Source organism: Rattus norvegicus, chromosome 2, assembly GCF_036323735.1.
Source record: "Rattus norvegicus strain BN/NHsdMcwi chromosome 2, GRCr8, whole genome shotgun sequence".
In the NCBI taxonomy this organism is placed as follows: Eukaryota; Metazoa; Chordata; class Mammalia; order Rodentia; family Muridae; genus Rattus; species Rattus norvegicus.
The window spans coordinates 137,536,513-137,555,342 of record NC_086020.1 but is presented as its reverse complement, the minus strand read 5'-3'; the positions used below and the strand labels follow the sequence as shown (position 1 = coordinate 137,555,342).

The window sequence follows — 18,830 nt, the reverse complement described above, 5'->3', positions numbered from 1 at the left end:
TTTAAAAAAGAGTTGCCTTGGTCATGATGTCTTTTCACAGCAATAACCCTAATTAAGACAGGAGGTACAGTAGGTTTCACCTGACATTTGCTGGCTAGTCTCTAATTGTCCAGGGCCACTGTTTGGGGTCATGCATTCAGCCTGCCTCTGAAATAACTACAAACAAACAAGCAAACAAAAAACAACTAGTGCAGAATTCAAGGGAAGCATCAGTCGGCAAAGGGGAAGAGAGTGTTGAGGGGTAATGATAAGTAACCCTCTGCTCTGCCCTTTATCTCACACACACCCCAGCAGATACACACAAATAAATGAAAAGAACTCTTTAATTCTAAGCACTCAGGAGACAGAGGCAGACAGATCTCTGAGTTCAAGGCCAGCCTGGTCAACAAAGAGAGAGTTCTAGGTTAGCGAGGGCTACACAGAGAAATCCTGACTTCAAAACCAAACCACACCAAAACCCACAAAGTTTCTAATAATTTCTAATTATTATTGTTTGGTTTTGGACCCCAGGACAAGGGACTGAGGCGCATACTTTACTTACCAAAGCAGACCTGGCCTCCAGGTTCTCCCAGCATCCCTCAGTCCCTACCTGGCATACCCTGCCCCCAACTCTGAACTTTCCAGCCCAGGGGCTCTTCTTCCCTATATAATCCAGATGTTTTGGTCTTCTCCATCTCCATCTGTCTTTCTCTATCATTCCCTCTCTTTCCTTCTCTCTCTCTTCTCCTCCTTCCCTTCTCTCTCTGTGCCCCCTCTCTCTCTCTATTCCCCCTACCACCACTTCTCTCTCCATGGTGATCCTTGGAGCCAGTGAACCCACCAGAGAGCAGTGTCTCAATAACCTGCCTTTGATATATTCTAATGTGGCTTGAACTGGTTCATGTCACTGCCAGCAGAGAAATAACTTATCAATTATATGAGGGGTCCTACATTTTCATTTTATACCAAACCCTACAAATTATATAGCTAGCCTATTAGGCAAAAGCTTTGTCTTCTAAAGAAACTTTTTCTTCCTTCAAGAAAATAGAAATTAATGACTTATTAAATTAACCACTTTTTTGATTCCCAAATGTGCTAGGTGATACTTCAACTCCTTCCACTCCTCATTATTATTATTATTATTATTATTATTATTATTATTATTAGTAGTAGTAGTAGTAGTAGTAGTAGTAGTAGTATTTTATTTTTAAAAAAGGCCTGAGTGTAGTAATGCACACCTTTGATTCCCAGCACCTGAGAGACTTAGGCAGACAGATGATCTTTGTGGATTCAAGACCAGCCTTTTATACAGAGCAAGTTCCAGGTCAGCCAGGGTTACACAGAGAAACTCTGTCTCAAAACAAAACAAACAAAACTAAACTAAACTAAAAAAGAAAGGAAGGAAGGAAGGAAGATAGAAAGAAAGAAAGAAAGAAAGAAAGAAAGAAAGAAAGAAAGAAAGGAAGAAAGAAAGAAAGGCAACAAACAAGCAAAACAAAAAGGAATCAGGGCCGTGGAGATGGCTGTGTGGTTAGAGATTTGCCGCCAAGTCCCAGGCCCCACAAAGTGTACTGGAAGGAGAAAGCCAATTCTTAAAAGTTGTCTTCCACACTGTAAACACACGCGCACACACACACGCACATGCACAAGCATACGCACACAATTGATAGATAAGTAGATGATAGATAGATAGATAGATAGATAGATAGATAGATGTAATTAATAATAAATAGCGGGGGTTGATAGTGCTTGACCAGCTTACTTGAGCTCCTAGAGTCTGGTAGCAGAAAAAAAAAAAAAAGGAAACTAACAGCCAATTGGCTTTTTCCAGTCCATTTTCTCCCCTATAACTAAACCTAAATAAACTTCCTTGTGGGGGTGGATGGAATCCTCCGAGTGGCTTTATAACATGTCACTCCTTCCCTTCAGGCTCCAGGCTCCCCCCATCAAGTCTGGTTCCTTCGGAGGACCACCTGAGTTCCATCTCCAGGGGCGCACATGGTGGAAACAGAAAACTGGTTTCCTCAAGGAGCTCCTTAATTCCCCCCAGTGGCGTCGCCCCAAACCCCAAAAAATAATAAAATAAGACATAATTTAATTTTCAAAAATGTTAAAACTCTGGGCTCCTGAGTCAAGCGCTGTGGGTGGGAGTGAAAGCAGAAGTCTGAACCACTTGTGACTGGAGACTCATCTCTTTCCAACAGCATGCGTGGCCAGCAGAGTCTTAGCTCTTTTAAAAGATAGTTCGTTGCCAGATAAATCTTGATGCAAGCTAAAGATGGGCTCGCCCGGGATTTGAACCCGGGACCTCTCGCACCCTAAGCGAGAATCATACCCCTAGACCAACGAGCCATGTAAGACTATGTGTCTGGTCCACTGCATGACCCTGGAGCCGTCTTGGGGCGGGACCTGAAAGTCTGAGCTGGAAGAAGAGTCAGATTTCAGACCCGCCCCGAAAGGGTGAATTCAAAGACTGTAATTACAGAGGGACTCCCCAACAAGCAAAGTGAGGAGGTCGCCTAGTGTCAGGTTCTCTTGATCTTGGCCCAAGGAGCCACTCAGTGCTTGGCTGGCGATTCACACTGCCCATATGGAAGCCCGCTGTCTGAAGATCACAGTCACTGTGAGGGACAGACGGTCGTCCAAAGAATCCGGCCGTGCCTGCGTGGAGGTTCCTTGGGGCTCCACCCCTAGAATCCCAGACCCGGCCACTAGCCTACGGTGCGGCACCTTGGGGTATAGCTTCCCGCTGGTGTGTTGTACCTCGCTTGATAAAACCATGATGAGAGCCCACGATTGTGTGTGGACCAGAGGCAGGGGTGAGAATTTTCTCCAGCCCGTGGCCTAGAAAGAGGCGAAGAAAGGGTGCACGCAGGGTGCACCCCTGGGCCCAGTCAGCGATGCTCCTCCCATCCCCGGGACAGTCGCTGTGTGCTAGCCACCCCTCTGTACAGAGTTGTGAATCTCTCTCCAAAACAGGCTTCCTTCACCTGAGAGAATCGGGTAGATCTGGGCTGGACCGGTCTCTGGATTCTCCGGATCAAAGCCACCAGTTCCCCTTTTTGTGGGAAAGATCCTAGAGTTTGGGTAGCGAGGAACTGAGACCTCCCCGTTCTGTCTAGCTTTACGGAAGGACTTTTCCTTGGCGGGAGGATTTTTTGCTCTTCTCGTCCTTGTTTTCTTGTGGCTTTAACAGGAGGAACTTGTCGGCTACTTTGAGAAGATGGAGAGTGAAACGGAGAGAGAAAAAAAAGTTATAAAATAGCTGGGCTCGTCCGGGATTTGAACCCGGGACCTCTCGCACCCAAAGCGAGAATCATACCCCTAGACCAACGAGCCGCTGAGCACAGTAGGCTTTGCTTCCTCCTCAGTGGTGAGAACAAAGGATTGGCGTTCTAATCGTTTTGTTAATTCATCAGTAGTTACTATGGATTACACAATCCACGTTGGACTTCCAGGATGTGTTAGTTTGGCTGCATAAACGAAAGAACTGCTGAGCCCACGATTTTTCCATTCCCTAATGGCCTACCTGTGATAAGTACAGACATGCCAGTCTGTACTTTCTGGGCTTGCTTATGTTAGAGAGCACAAAGGCAAGTGCAGAACTTACCATGTTTCAAAATGATAAATGGCTCTCCAAACGAAGTAAATCAAAGACCTATAACTAGCCTAGCTATGTCGATTTCAAAAGAATCTTTAAAAATATAAGGTTTTGGGAAGGTGAGGAAGAAGGAACGCTCCTTAAAACACTTGTTCAGCGCTTGTGTCGAGGCTAACGTCTCGCAGTCCAGCGCGCCTGAAGGCTTGAGTTCGATCCCCAGAACTCAGTGAAAGAAGCGATTTGACTCCTGAAAGTTTTCCTCTGAAACATGCACGCGCGCGCGCGTGCGTGTACACACACATGCACACACTCACGCACTAATTATTATTATAAAAGTTTTTAAATGGAATTACATATATGTGATTTGTGATGGGCATGGTGGCACTTGCGAAGTTAGTGCAAGGAGGACATAGGACCTCAAGGCCATTCCCTATTTCATAGCAAATTGGAGGCCAGGCTGTAACACAGTATCATATATGGTAGGGGAGGGTGTCTGGAAGCTGGCACGGTGGACAAGAGGCAACCACGCCCACCAGGGAAACAAAGGCCACAAGGGAAACCTGGCTATTCACCTGTGACCCTGCCCCTCTTTCACTCTGATTGCACAGGAAGGAAGTCAAGAGCAGAACCCGGTTCACTGTGCATGCCTGTTCCTGAACATGCACTGCATTCCTCAGGCTTATCCGAACACTATTCTCTCCCAAAAACGTAAGATTCGATGGCTCAGTCGGGGAACCGCACTCGCTACCAAGCCCGAGTCAGACTCTCGGGACTCCCATTGTGAAGGGAGGAAACTGACCTCCACACACAAGCTCTGGCCCACAGTCCTGCCATCAAACAAGTAAACAATTATAAAAAGATGGCAACAATTATATAATAAAACAGGTGATACGCTCTAATTAGAAAGCAAGCAAACCTGATTTTTTTTTTTTTTTTTGACCTAGAAAAGGGTATTGAGGGCTAGGAGCTGGCTCTGTTGGTAAAGTGCTTGCTGCACAAACGTGAAGACCTGTCAGTTCCCAGCATCTGCATAAAAGACGGGCAGAGCAGGACACATCAGCGTCCCCAGTGCTGACAGCAGGGCTGGAAACAGGCAGATGGATCCTCTGGGTTCAATGGTCAATCAGCCTAGAAAGAAATCAGCGGGTTGTAGAGCGCTCGCCTAGCAAGCACAAGGCCCTGGGTTCGGTCCCCAGCTCTGAAAAAAACAAAAACAAAAACAAACAAACAAAAAAACCAAAAATCAGCAAGTGTCAGGTTCTGTGACAGACCGACCCACCGTGTCTCAGAGAAGAAGGTATAGAAACAAACTGGAGAGGGGAGATGGGGGTCTATACCTTACAGAGGCAGGTGGATCTCTGTGAGTTCAAGGCCAGCCTGGTCTACAAAGTGAGTTCCAAGACAGCCAGGGCTACACTGAGAAACCCTGTTTTACAACAAACAAAATAACAAAGATGTGCGCACCCCACACCCAAAATAGAAAGAGAGAGAGAGAGAGAGAGAGAGAGAGAGAGAGAGAGAGAGAGAGGAAGGAAGGAAGATCCACATGCCCTGCATAGGGGAAGGCGCCCATGGATACCTGTCTCTGTCTCTCTGTCTCTCTGTCTCTCTCTCTCTCTTTCTCTCTCTCTCTCTCTCTCTCTCTCTCTCTCTCTCTCTCTCTCTCTTACACACACACACACACACACACACACACACACACACCCCTAAATCAGGAATATTGAGAACTGAAAAGGTATTAAGGTAACCCCAGCATTCAGGAGGCTGAGATAGGAGGACTATCAGGAGTTTAAGGCCAGCCTGGCCTAGGTAATGCTCCTTATTCAATCCTTTATAAACCAACCAGAGAGGTCCCATTACTGTCCTCCTTTTGCAGATGAGAACGCTGAGACACCAACAGGGCAAGTAATGCCAGCTCACATCTACTGCATACATTGTATAAAATACATACATATTAACTCATTTAACTTTCACTCAAAATATAAAGGGTGTAGCAAGGCATGGTGTAGGCCTATGAATCTCAGCACTCAGGAGACTTACCGACAATCCGAGATCAGCCTGAGTGGACTCCAGAGTGAGTGTTCCAGGCTCCAGCCAGACCTACAGAATAAGGACAGCTTCACTAACCACCAAAGACAACAGGCACAGGTGAGGCTTAGGAGGTAAGTACTATGACTTTACGGATGAGCTAACTTCATCCTTCAAACAACCTTGACCTCATTATTACTCCATTTTTGTAGACATAAATGGAGATGGAAAAAACAGGTGATTAAGTATTTCAGTAAGGTTATATACATCTTAGTAAGTGGTGGAGCCAAGAACTGAACAACTCTGTTTATTGTCAGAGTCCGCATCTTAATCACCCTTAAACCTACTTTATGTACTGTAAAATCCCATTACAAATGCTTTTACAATGCGTGGACTCAATTGCATGCTCTAAGAGAAGGAGAGAGGAATTTGAATGGATCAGCAGTCTTACCGTGTGTCTCGGATGGAGGTGTCTTGGCCTTGTGACTCTGCTTTGAAGATTTTGCAGTAAGTAGGGTCCTTCCATGCAGTGTTACATGTAAATAAACAGTATGAGTGTATGGCTGTCTTCCTTGCACATATGTCTCTGTGCCATCTATGTGCCTGATGCCTAAGGAGGTCAGGAGAGCATGTTAAATCCTCTGGAACTAGAGTTACAGACAGTTGTGAGCCATCATGTGGGTGCTGGCAACCAACCCAGGTCCCCTGTAAGAGCAGTAAGAGTTCTTTAACTGCTAAAGTGTCTCTCCAGGCCTCTGGAGTCGGAACTTTTCATGTGGGCTACGACCAACAGTGATGCCTTCAATCCTGCGGGAGAGTGTAGTCAGTGAATTAGTACCTTCTTGACACATTTCCAGTAACTGTGTTGAACATACCCCATATCCCTCATCTTCCCCACCTCGGCTTGCTGACTTTGGAATCCGAGATTTAAGGCTGCTGATTGCAACAATTACCAACTACGTTAAAACACCGTGTCTGTGGGTAAGCAAAACCCAAAAGCTGTGGTGGATCCAGGAGGGTTTGAGGGGTATGTTGGGAACTCAGAAAAGTTTGGGGGATGTAATATGTAAGGTATTTGATTCTAAAGAACGAGTATCTCTGACAGACAGGACAAGGGAGGGAATTTCGTGTGGGAAGACTGTCCTCTGCAAGGGCATCTAGGTGGGGAGGTTTGAGGTGTGGCCCATGAGGAGCTGTTTGTGCCCAGACTCTAAGATAGCTCAGCTGGCTCAGGTCCCAGCACCCACATGGTGGCTCATCCCAGTCTGTAACTCTAGTTTCAGGGACTTGGATACCTTCTTCTAGGGTATCCAAGTATACTAGTGGTGCACAGATATACCTGCAGGCAAAAGACCCATATACATAATAATAACAACAATGATAGTACTAATAATAATACAAAGAAAAGCCTTGGGGCATCATGTAGGTACTCTACTAACAGCTCATTGCTCTCCTAAGCTGTACTCAATAAACTGTTAAGACTGACAGACAGACAGAGTCAGTGGCAGCATTCCACTTTTTTTAAAAAAGGCTGATTTATTTTTATGTGTGTGTGCATGTAGAACATGCAGACGAGTACCCGGAGAGATCAGCAGAGGGTGCTGCATTCTCTGGAACTAGAGTTCCACACAGATCCTGGGATCTGAACTCTGGTGCTGTGCAAGAGAAGCCAGAGCTCTTCAGTTCAGCAGCACTTGGGGGGCAGAGGCAGGCAGGTTCTCTCTGAGTTCAAGGCCAGCCAGTGCTACATAGTGAGAGCCCCTCGACCCTCCAGACTCAGGAAAGGAGAGGACGGAAGGGAGGGAGGGAGAGACGGAAAAGTCTTGGAAGTTTATCTGGAAGGGTGGGGCTGACTTGGACTGTGCATAGTGGGTTTTCAGTGCCAGAATCAGTTCTTACTAAGGCATCCTGCTGTGAGTGACGGTTCTTGGAAAGAGGACGTGTCTGCAAAGGTTGACTGACTGATTAGAACGGCAGTAATGTGAAGAGGTCGGAATGTTGCAGGTCCAGAACCTAAGGACTATTTATGTTGGACTATCTTTAGTCTCTAAATAGACTTTTCTCACCCAGCTCTGTGACGGACCTAACATCCTGTGACTAACCGACAAAGACCTTTTGGAATGCATTCAATTAAGAGACACAAGCTTCTAACAAACTAAAACTGAAGAATGTTTTCAGATAGCATCTGGTGTTTACAGCTGAGACTTCTTTGTTGTGCGAATACTTAATGTTTCCACCCAGGTATTTAAAAGGTGTCCTGGGGCTGGAGAGGTGGCTCAGCGGTTAAGAGAACTGAAGTGCTCTTGCAGGGTTTAGTTCTAGCACCAACATGGCAGGAAACAAAGGTCTCACCTCAGGTTGAGGGGACTCAATATTCTATTCCGAACCCTATGGCCTTCTGCACTCAAGTAGCACTCAAAAATCCACATAGGTGCCCATGAACATAGTAAGAAATACCTAGTCAGGATAGAGAGAAGGAGCATCAGTTAAGAACACGGGCTTCTCTTGGAGAGAAAGGAGCAAGAGTTGATACCCAGCAGCCATGTGGTTCACAACTGTTTGTACCTCCAGTTAAAGCCATCTTCAGATCTCTGTGGGCACCAAGCACAAATGTGGTACACGTGTGTACACACAGGCAAAGCACACAGAAAGTAAAATGAGTGAATCTAATCTAATTTAGAAAAAAATGTTGAAAAAAGGGTTTTTTTTTAAAAGTGTCTTGATTTTTTACTTTATTTTGTTACCATCAACTTCTCGAAACTGTTTCTATGTTGAAACTGGACTTTGGGGTAAATATGTGTTCCATGTCTATGGACATTCATATATGGCTGTAGAATACATCATTTTTTTTAATCATCTTCAAGGTAAGGGTTATGTTTTTGCACTCATGCAGAGAATCATATCTTCATGTACAGGGGGCATCAGAGTCTGTCAGGCACCCAGGTTTGTGTTGGTTAGAGCCACCATTTATTAAGCAACAAAAAGAACTCCGGAGGATGGGTGTTGTCTAGTGAGCAAAGGGAAAAGCTTAAATAGCAGCTGACCAAGAGACTCTTGGTCTGTTATAAACCATTGCATAGCACCACCACCCCGACACACACACGCACACACACACTCAGGGTTGTATGATGTAGGTTTTGTTGAGATATTCTCTGTCTATGAAGCATCAGTGCAGGAGGCCTTCCAGCCTTTACTCCTCTGTCGCAGTTTCTAATGCAACAGTCTACAAAAATCATCTAAAACAGCGCTGAATGAGACACTTTCTGGTTGGGAAGAATGGGAACCCGTTTGATCAACCAACCAAGGGGGACAGGACAGCATATTAGAGGAGAGTGACCACAGAACCCTTGGGGGACAGGTGAGTCTCAGATCAGTGAACCTGAATTTCAGGACCTCCCGAACTGATGGCTTTAGGGAAGGAATAGAGGTGGGTCCTTGAAATTTATCTACTCAAGTGGCCAAGTGTTTTCATAAACTTTGTAAAATAAGGCATTTTAACCATGGTGGGCTGAAGTCTGTGCAAGAATTTATGCTATTATAGCTTTTTCCTGTAGGCATAACACATGGGCAACCCATTGTCATTCTGGAGTATAAGACTGTCTTGTAATCCTGGCAGAGAAATAAGCGCATCAGTGGAGACAGATGCGCCTGTGGCACTGTTAAGGAGCTACTGACATTCCTTAGTTGGGAGAGGGAGGTTCACTGGTTTCTCACCTGGAATTCCAGATGTTAAAGCCAGATGATGTGAAACTGTGTTGGTGATGTAGTTGTTCCAAGGTCATCCATGAGCCTCTAAGTAAACCCTCACTCGGTCATTTGGAAGTCCGATAAACTAATTGGTTACTGAGCTGGACTTTGGTGGAATCATTACCTCGAGCTATCCTTGGCTCCCTAACTGGTAGGCACAGATATATATGTTGACTCATTCCCAGGAAAAGTTAACATCACACACAGACTTTTTTTTTCTCTTGGGAGGAAGTTTGAAGTGAGAAAAACTGCTTCCACAATGCTTGAGGTATTTTGTACCAATGTCCTATGACAGTGCAGGAAGGTAGACAACTCAAAAGAGCTTCAGGAAGTCCCTGAAATTGATTAGATTCAGAGGCCTCTTTATCAGAGTAAGTAATAAACGCTGCAAAGACTCTGAGACCAGGCCAGCTGCCTGGAAGAAGCAGAAGGCAACTGAGCTACTTGAAAGAGGGTCAGACAAACTGAGGCACTAGGAAAGGACATCCTCCAACCTGTGAGCTGCCTGCAGGCTATGCAGTGTGCTCCAGGTTCCCAGCGTTTGTGAGCTGTCACCCATGCTGGGGTTGGCTGTGGTGATGCAGCTGTCTTTGCATCATTTCTGCTCCTGTAAGGAACCTCTCACCCATATTCCTGTAAGTAACCTCAATAAAATCCAATGGTTCACAAAGATGGACTTTGGGCAGCAGCACGTACCTTTAATTCTAGTACTTGGAAGGCAAAGGCGGGTGAATTTCTTGAGTTCCAGGCTAACCTGGTTTACAAAGTGAGTTCCAGGACAGCCAGGGCCACACAGGGAAACCCTGTATGGAAAAACAAAACAAAACAAACAAAAAAGATTAAAAAAAAATTGTGTGTGTGTGTGTGTGTGTCTGTGTGTGTGTGTCTGTGTGTGTCTGTGTGGGGGTTTGCTGTATACATGCAGGTATCCTCGAGGCCAGATTAGGGCATCAGTCCCCTTAAGGCTGGATTTATAGACAGTTGTGAGCTGCCATGTAGGTTCTGGGAATTGAACCCTGGTCCTCAAAGAGTAGCCAGTGATATTGGTGAGCCATCTCAGCAGCCCCCAAATACTTCTATATGAAAGAAGTGTGATAAAAGATTACCTTAAATTAAAAGCAAACCTAAGAGTCCATAAGATGTTATTGATTACAAATTGTGATGCTGGTACAAACTTTTCTAGATTAACAGTAGTAGAAAACAAATTTTAATCTATACCCAAGGCAAAACCAGCTATCCTTCTAGTCTGTTTAGGAAATATTACTGCAGAATCATCATGCAATTGTACTGGAGAGATGGCTCTGCAGTTAGAGCATTGATTGCTTTGGTATGGGACCTGAGTTCAATTCCCAGCATCCACATGATGGCTCACAACCTCTTGTAATTCTAATTCCAGAGAATCTGGCACAGCCTTCTTCCTTCTGTGGGCATCAGGCACACATATGCACACATATTTATCCATTCATTCATTCTATGTATTGGGAAGGGAGTATATGACGCTACAACATATGAGCACATATGATCAAAGTACAACATATGAGATGAGGGATGTTAGGTTTGATGGCAAATGCCTTCACTGCTGAGCCATCTCACTGGCCCTCCTAATATTTTACAACTCTCAAGTCTTTTTCCCATGTATTACAACTGTTTCTTTCTGGTATTCATGCTTGATTCTGGGCCTCCAGGAAGCACAGTTAACTTCCATGTTGACTGGCTTATCTTGTCTCTCCCCGACACTCCCTCTCCTCCCCCACTCTCCTTAGTATGAAGTCATTGTTACCAGCAGATACAGAAAGGGATGTGCTCAGTCAGGAAGGAGAGAGGGAAGGGTGAGATACAGAGGCCACAGGCTAAAGCAGAGGGATCTGTTGGCAAGCAATGGGGTAGGGATGTCTGGAGACAGGGAGCCTGACTCTCCGGTAGGCCCTGGATTGTCAGGCAGAGCACAAAAGGCAGAAGAGAGTTTGGGAGAATGGCACACAATGCTGGCTGGTGTCAAGGCTGAGGTAGAGAACAGTCCTTGGTGGTTGACATGAACAGATAAAACAAGCCTTTAATCCCAGGACTCCAGAAGGAGGCTGAAGTAGGACTGCCAAGAGTCTGTGGCCAGTCAGCCTGGGCTCAAATGTGAGTTCAGGCCAGCCTGGGAAACCAAAGGGGAAAGGGAGATCACACACACACACACACACACACACACACGCACACACACACACACACACACACACACACACACACCTTGAATTATGAAATAATAGCTTCTTTTAGTGGAAAACATTATGTGGACACACAATCATGAGCACCTAACTTCTTTTGTATGTTGAAAACTTTACTTTCTGCTTATTTTATCTGCTTGCATTAGACAGCACAAATTTCATCCAAAATCATTACCTCACTGGGAGCCAGGTGGGGTGGTACATGCTTTTAATTCTAGCACTTAGGGAGGTAGAGGCAGGAGAATCTCTATGAGTTGGAGAAGGCTACCCTGGTTTGCATAGGAAATTTCAGGTTGCCCAAAGCTATGAAATACAGTAACAACAACCACAACAGCAACAACAACAACAGCAACAACAACAACGCCTCATTAAGGCCAGTGAGATGACTTTGCAAATAAAGGCATTTTCTGTTAAATCCGAAGATCTCACATGGTGGAAGAAGGGAGCTGACTCTCTCAAGCTGTCCTCTGACCTCCTCACGTGTGCCCTGGCACCTGTATTCACACAACAGGTGCACAATAAGTAAACGTAAAACAGTTTTTGCTTCCTTGTACTCTCGAAACTTAACACGGCCTCTCCAAATCAATTTGGTTTTGTCATTCTTTAGGACAGCTCTTTTGTAACTTGGTCACAACATAGCTTCTAAAAGGTTTCCAGAGGACCTGGATTCGATTCCTACAACTGTTTGTAACTCCAGCCTCGGGGGATCTGATCCATTCTTCTGGCTTCCTTGAGCATGCAGGTGGTACATAGACATGCAGGCAAAACACTCTTACACATGGAAGGAAGGAAGGAGGGAGAGGTAGGGAGGGAGGGAGGAAGGAAGGAAGGAAGGAAGGAAGGAAGGAAGGAAGGAAGGAAGGGGCAAGCTAATACCTAAGCTGGTGCTTTTAAAACTTCCTGATGCTGTGGTGACTCCCAGACATAAAAATATTTTCATTGCTACTTTGTAACTGTTATAAATCCTAATGTCAGTGTCTGTGTTTCCTAACGTCTTAGTCAACCTCTGTAAAAGGGTCTTTTGCTCTCCAAAGGGATCTCGACCTAAAACCACTGACCTAACCCACAAAGTGAGCTTAGGCACTGAGTTCCTTTGCTGGGCCCAGAGCAGAAGCACGCATTATTTTCTCTGTAAAAGCCTAAGAGGCGGGTGGGAAGGTAGCGACACTGGTCCATGGAGAGACAAGGTAGGTCAACACCACAATTCATCTGGATGGGGTTGCTCAGAACTGCTTGTTTAAGGAAGGATCCAAGGAGAGCTCTTGTTTTTCTGGTTGGTCTCTGATGGTCATTGACAACCACGAATATGCCAGTGTGAGAGGAATTTTACATGAATTTAGACACTGGTTTGGTCACTCGAGGTCCTGGCCACTCTCAGCTCTTGGTACTGATATCTTTGACATAGTAGTGGCCTCCCACACTGAGCCAAGTCTCTAGCTGAATGTGTTGGAAGTGATAGCATAGAAGTTCCCAGGCTTAGTCAGAGTAGCTTTTAAACCTTGTTCTTGGAGAATTGATCCGTTATGTAGAATACAGCTTTATTTAGTTAAGAATAACTTAGGTCCTCCAAAAGCAAATATCCTGTTAGCAGAAGGAACTATCACTTGGCCAACTCCAAGGGTTTACTTTCCTTTTGTGTTTTCATGGTAATTGTCACTGCCACCCCCGTAATGGGCCCCAAAGAGTTCTCCTATTCAACACTCTGATATCAAAAGCAGGAAAACCTCTTCCTTTGCTCAGCTTGTCCAACAGAAGACAGGCTAAAATTTAAAAACACTTTCTGTGTAATTAAAGACAACAGAGGGGAAATAAACAGAGAAAAGATGTATAAAAATATTCTACCAACACACATTATATAATCTCATGTATATTTAATTTGCCTTCATATATGCATATGTATATATGTGCATAGGAAACACCTAATACCTGAGGCCGGAGAGATGGCTCATTGGTCAAGAGCACCTTCTCCTCTTGCAGAGGACCCAGGTATAGCTAAAATATTGTTGTGGGTATTTGTGAAAGAGGAGAGGAATGGAATGGCTGGGAAAGTAAGAAAGGTTACGTGTAGAGGGACTTGGATTTAACTGTGTGTATGTCTGCGTGCACTGAGCCAGCCAGAGGCTAACCTCAGGTGGTTGTCCTCAGAGGCCCTAGACTAAGTCTTTACCTGTGTTAGAATTACATTGCCCCATACCTGATTTTTTGTGTTAGACAGGGTCTCACCACGTAACCTTGGCTGGCCTACAGTTCTCTAAGTAGACAGGCTGGCCTTGAACTCACAGAGATCTGCCTGCCTCTGCCTCCCCAGTGGTGGAATTAAAGGCATGCTTAGACTTGGATTCTTTTTTTTCTTCTTTTGAGACAGAGTTTTCTGTGCAGCCTTGGCTGCCCTGAAACTCACTCTGTAGAGCAGGCTGGCCTTGAACTCAGGGATCCACCTGCCTCTTCCTCTTTAGTGCTGGGATGAAAGGTGTGTTCCACCACCACTTGGCTAGACTTGGATTCTTAAGACATTTATTTTATACTATTTGAAGAATGATAGCAACGTACTAATGGATCGTATGTATAATTTTTAAATGAATTGTATGATAAAAAGTAAAAGCAATGCAAATATAACACAGGTAGCTATTACCCGATCCTTAGCTAGCCGATAGGATTTCTGGCTTCATCAGACGGACTTTCCTCCTGACCCTGCAGTCTTTAAGACACTTCATGGTAAAGCTTCTGGTTTCTTACTAGGCTTCCCTCTGCAAAGGATGGATACCTTTTTTGAAGGCCTGCTTTCCAAGCTCTCTCAGAAACTTTCATTCTGCACAATGTTGGCTAATACCAAGAAAGTGGATCATTGCATCTGGGAAGCAAATATACCCAAAATGCAGAGCACAAAATAGTAATGTTTCTGGGCATACATATAATATTAGACCTCAATGCTGAGGCAGGAGAATCTGTTTTGGGGGTTAGTCTAAGATGCAAAACCAGAAAACCCCCTCAAACAAAGAAACAAACTCTTGTATTCTACAAGATTGTGTACAAAGCTTTTCTTGGGGAGACTCAACACACACATCTATCTGTTCACCTCAGTTAGATGACCCACACAGACCAAGTACAGATACCACCAAAGTCCATATTGGTGAACCGATGGGTTTTATTGAGGTCACTTACAGGAGTAAGAGTGAGGGGTTTCTTTCTTTTTTTAAAAAAAGGTTTATTGGGGGTTGAGGATTTAGCTCAGCGGTAGAGCGCTTGCCTAGCGAGCGCAAGGCCCTGGGTTCGGTTCCCAGCTCCGGGGGGGAAAAAAAAAAGAAAAAAGAAAAAAAAAGAAAAAAGGTTTATTTATTTTACGTATATGAGTACACTGTAGCTGTCTTCAGATACACCAGAAGAGGGCATCAGATCTTACTATAGATGGTTGTGAACCACCATGTGGTTGCTGGGGATTGAACTCAGGACCTCTGGAAGAACTGTCAGTGCTCTTAACCCCTGAGCCATCTCTCCAGTCCGAGTGAGGGGTTTCTTATGGAAGCAGAAATGACTCACCAGCCGCATCACCAAGACCCCACTCAGCATGGGTGAGAGCGTGGGAAGGCTAGAAACTTGGAAAGCACTGCACAGCCTACAGGCAACTCAAAAGGTTGTGTCCTAACCTGGTGCTTCCTTTGATCTAGCCCTCTTCTAGTTCAGTTACTTTCTGCTTCTTCTAGGCCATCTGGTTGGTATTAGAATTTTCTTTACTGTTTGGCTTTGCATTTCTGAGAGGGATTCTCAGCTTTTATTGCTTACTCTGGCGGGGAGGAGCCTAGTGAATATGGTCAGTTTCAGGGACTTCCTGAAGTTCTTTTATCTTCCTACTTACAGTGTTTCCCTGAAGGGTGCAATGTTTCAATCTGGGAGGAAACTGTTGCACAACATACAGGTCCCTGGCTAAGAGCTAGGAAGGGCCCCAGGCTGATTTCCAGTGTGCGTGTGTCATCTCTCTTGGACCAACTGACTCTCTAGACATGTTCTTCAAATTTAAGGCAGGAGTGCTAGAGAGGCAAGCAGAAACATGTAATACCTCTTGAGGCCAGGACCTTCAGAATCTTTACACTGTAACTTCTGTCCATGTTTTGCCCAGAAGCAAATACAATTACCTGAATTCAGCATCAACAGGGTGGAGAAATGTTCTTACTCTTAAGTTATGACAGATCTACATTAAATTTTTTTAAAGATTTATTTTATGTATGTGAGTACACTGTCACTGTCTACACACCAGAAGAGGGCATTGAATCGCTTTAGAAATGGCTGTGAGCAGCCATGTGGTTGCTGGGAATTGAACTCAGGAAGAGCAGCCACTGATCTTAACTTCTGAGCCATCTCTCCAGCCCCCCAGATCTACATTTTTTAAAAAATTAGTTTTATTATTTTATATGTATGAGTGTTTTTCCTGCATGTGTTTCTAGGCACCATATGCGCGCCTTGTACCCACAGAGGCCAGAAAAAAAATGAAACTGGAGTAACAGATGGTTGAGAGCCATAATTTGGGTGGTGGGAATCAAACCCAACCCCTTTGCAACATCAGTAGGTACTCTTCAGCTGCTGAGCTAGCTCTCTAGCCTAGACCTACATTTCTGTTATTTTGTCTTTTTTTTTTTTTTTTTTTTTGGTCGGAGCTGAGGACTGAACCCAGGGCCTTGCGCTTGCTAGGCAAGTTCTCTACCATTGAGCTAAATCCCCAACCCCTAGACCTACATTTCAAAAGTGCGTGCATGCACAGAACAGTGAAAAAGCCGAGAACAGTAAGTTCTTTGCCTGGGACTTTCCATCTTACTCTGGATGGGAAATGCGGCAAAGCATTTCTTCTCAAAGTAGCTAAGGGAATAGGAAGTCCCCGTTGTATTTGTCTTTAACTAAACAAAGTGGGCTCCTGCCATGTGAGAGACTCAGTATTCTTCTCAGAAAGTGTCAAAGTGGGCAGTGGCTCTCATAAAAGTAAGAATTTTATAAGAAATAGGAGGTAAACATCATCCTATACAACGGATGCTGTGCGTGCAGTAACCCTGTTATGTATGTACTAAGGTTTTAAAGTTATCAAGACTTTATTTTTGTAGTTAAGAGGGACGCCAACCTTGAACACTTCCCTAAGAGTTAAGAGAACCGTTGGTTAGCCATTCTGCTAATGCAAATTTCTAATGCATTTCCTTTTAAAAAAGTTGCTTTTTAAGATATGAAAGAAGCATCTCCAAGTGGGCAGTAACAGCTTTTAAAAACAAGGCTAAAATCTAATATTCCTCAGGGACTTAAAACAACACAGCAACCTCTGCCGTGCCTTTAACATTTGAGCCCCATTCTAGGGTCATTTCCACGGTTCCCACGTCCGTCTCCATAGCCGTCACACCGTTCAGTATTTCGTTCTAGTAAAAGCTGGTTGTAGAACATCAAAAACAAGTCAGGCTGGAGCCCAGAAATTAACCCGGTGTATGCTGTTCCAAGTGCTGGGTCTCTCACAGGGAGTCTGCAGGAGTCTGAGCCCAGCAGGATCGGCCCTCGCGCGCACCGGGACAGCCAATGCTCTTTGTTAAAGAAACAAATACAAGCCGCGGCGGCGGGGAATGGTGGTGGTGGTTGGGGGAAGAGACCTAGGCATGCATAACTGCGCCTAAGAAAGACCATTAGCAAGCCGCTGCAATACAGGACATCCCGGGCACCGTGTCATTGGCTTTTGTGCCCTGGAAGGCGCGTGAGAGTGCCCTGCTCAAAGACTCCCCTTTGTGTGAAAGTGTGCAAAACAGAAGCCTGCAGCTCCCGCTGGCTTCGACCCCTTTTTTTTTTCCAATTCGTGGACACTTGGAACAAGATACTCTTCCTCCACACACACGCGCTCCTTCACCCTGTCCCCGAAGATCTCGGGACTTGAGTTACTTCTCGGAGGCGGACCGGGGCTAGGAGCGACAAAGGCTGGGGCGGGCGGTCGCCGCTCCCCGGGACCCCCCCGAATGGGGGCCGCCCGCCGCGCTCCGCAGCTGCGCGCTGGGCCGCCTGCCCGCCCGCCGGCCACCGCGGGCACCAACCGCCGCGCAGCCGGGCCGTTGGGCGGTGGTAATTTCTGGGAACGGGGCGGGGTCCGGGGTGGACGAGCTGGGAGGCGGAGCGGGCGGCGCCCCGGGCCGGGAAACGGGCGGGGCGGGGCGCCACGTGCGTCAGTGGCCGGGTGGGGCGGGCCGCGCGCTCCTGCCCGCCAGCGCCGCCACCATCCACCGAGCCCGGGAGACGCGCGGGGACTCTGAACACCCGGGCCGACAAGAGTTTTATTTTGCAATCCCTCACTTCCCTAACGCCTAGTCTTCGAGTGCAGAGTGGTCCTTTGAGGTCCTGTGAGGGGAGTCACGAGTTGGAAGGGGATGAGGGGTGACAGCAAAGACCCCAGAGTGGCCCAAGAGGTGCGCGTGTCGTCCCGGCCGGGCTGCAGGTGCACGCGCGGCCCCGCCGTCCCCACGCGCTCGTCCCGCGGCCGCAGCGCAGTGCAGCGCGCGACGCGGGGGAGTGGGGAAGCCCTGGGGACGCGGAGCGGGACGAGTGGCGAGCGTCTCCACCTGAGCAGGCGGGTTCGGGCGAAGTTGGGCGCGGAGGAGAGGGCGGGATTCGAGAGCGCAGGAGGCGGGCTGCGGGGGGCCCGAGGGCGGTGGGGAGTATAAATAGCCGGCCCGGTTTGACAGGCGCTGCGGTGACTGGCGGTGTCGCCTCCCCCGGCGGCGCGCGGGGAGGGAGGAGCGCGCGGAGCGGCCGGGTGGGGGAGGCGGACTCCAGTGTCCTGGTGGCGGCGGCAGGAGGCCGAGGGGGAGGAGCCGAGGCGGGTGCGGAGGGTGGGGGCCGGCCGCAGCTTCCCCGCGCCGGGCTGTGTCGCCGCCGTCGCCTCGGCGGTTAGGGGGGATCTGTAGGGTGGCGCGCGCGGGGGGCGCAGCGCGGTTTTGTCTCGTCCTGTGGTGCGGAGCGGCTCGCGCGGTGGCCCGGGGAGGCCCCCTCGGCTTCCCGCAGGACGCCGGGCCAACGGCGGGCGGCTGCGGCGGCTCGGCCGGTCTGCGGCCCTGAGGGGAAGGGCAAGGGACACGGCGACGTGGAGGGAGAGCAGGTAAGAGCGCGGGGACGGCGGAGGCCGGCGGGAGCGAGCGGGAGGGAGAGGGAGGGCGCGGCGAGCCAGCCCGGCCGTCCCGAGTGTCGCCTCCTCCCGGGCGCCCCCGCCCCGCGCCTGTGTTGTTTGCTCTGGCGACGGCGGCGGAGGGGCTTTC

At 47.2% G+C, this 18,830-nt stretch overlaps 2 non-coding genes across 2 annotated transcripts; both read right to left on the bottom strand.

Annotated features, from left to right (window-relative positions):
* Positions 1–2,259: 2,259 nt before the first annotated feature.
* Positions 2,260–2,331, bottom strand: Trnap-agg4 (transfer RNA proline (anticodon AGG) 4). The gene has a single exon. It is a non-coding gene; the product is annotated as a tRNA-Pro (tRNA).
* Positions 2,332–3,246: 915 nt separating this feature from the next.
* On the bottom strand, positions 3,247–3,318 carry Trnap-ugg2 (transfer RNA proline (anticodon UGG) 2). The gene has a single exon. It is a non-coding gene; the product is annotated as a tRNA-Pro (tRNA).
* Between the last annotated feature and the right edge of the window lie 15,512 nt (positions 3,319–18,830).